The sequence below is a fragment of the Penaeus monodon genome, chromosome 22, assembly GCF_015228065.2.
Source record: "Penaeus monodon isolate SGIC_2016 chromosome 22, NSTDA_Pmon_1, whole genome shotgun sequence".
NCBI classification, from domain to species: Eukaryota; Metazoa; Arthropoda; class Malacostraca; order Decapoda; family Penaeidae; genus Penaeus; species Penaeus monodon.
Window position 1 is genome coordinate 32,242,044 of NC_051407.1, and position 1,004 is coordinate 32,243,047.

The following is a 1,004-nucleotide window of genomic DNA, read 5'->3' on the forward strand; positions in this document are numbered from 1 at the left end:
TTTTTCAGTGGTATTAGTAATTGCGGGGGTGGAAGGAATAAAAAGAGTGGACTTTCCCCTTCCCAAACCCCCCCCCCCCCCCCCGACCCCGCTTTCCCCTTCCCCCAACCCCCCCCCCCCCCCCATACCGACTTTCCCCTTCCCGACAAAAACCCCCCCCCCCGACCCGACTTTCCCCTTCCCGACAACCCAAACCCACTTTTCCCCTTCCGACAACCCCCCCCCCCCGACACCGCTTTCCCCTTCCCGACAACCCCCCCCCCCCGACACCGATTTTTCCCCTTCCCCCCCCCAACCCCCCCCCCCCCCCACACCGACTTTCCCCCTTCCCGACAACCCCCCCCCCCCCAAAAACCCGATTTTTCCCCTCCCCTTCCCGACAACCCCCCCCCCCGCCCCAACCACTTTCCCCCTTCCCCAACCCCCCCCCCGACACCGCTTTCCCCTTCCCCGACAAACCCCCCCCCCCCCCCCGACACCGACTTTCCCCTTCCCGACACCGCCCTTTCCCCCTTCCGCACCCCCCCCCCCCCCCCCCCGACACCGACTTTCCCCTTCCCGAGGGCCTTACGTCATCGGACCGTCTTCCGGTTTTTTCCCGGGTTCGAGGCAGCGGCGCCGGGATTATGCAAAACGCCATTTTTCCCTCTGCTGTTTGTACTAGCGAGGTTTTCCTACATGCAAATTAGCCCATAAAATCTGTCAACTTAATGAAAGTCATGCTTAGGTATTCAAAGTGGGCTTTTGCAGCTATATTACCCAATTTCCCAGATATCGTTCTTTGTTAGACGGTTAATTATTTAGCCGTTTGATTGTGTACTTAGAAGCTCATCTGCTTAATGGCCAATAGAGCGGCAAGGTAATATTCGGGATAATAAAATGGGTCGTTGTTTAATGGGGTCATAAGACACGTGTATGAATGCGCGCTGCAAATCCGGCTGAAATTTCTCGGCGCAATAATTACGTTGCGGAAGCCAAGGAGCGGCTATCCAAAGGCGGCGCGA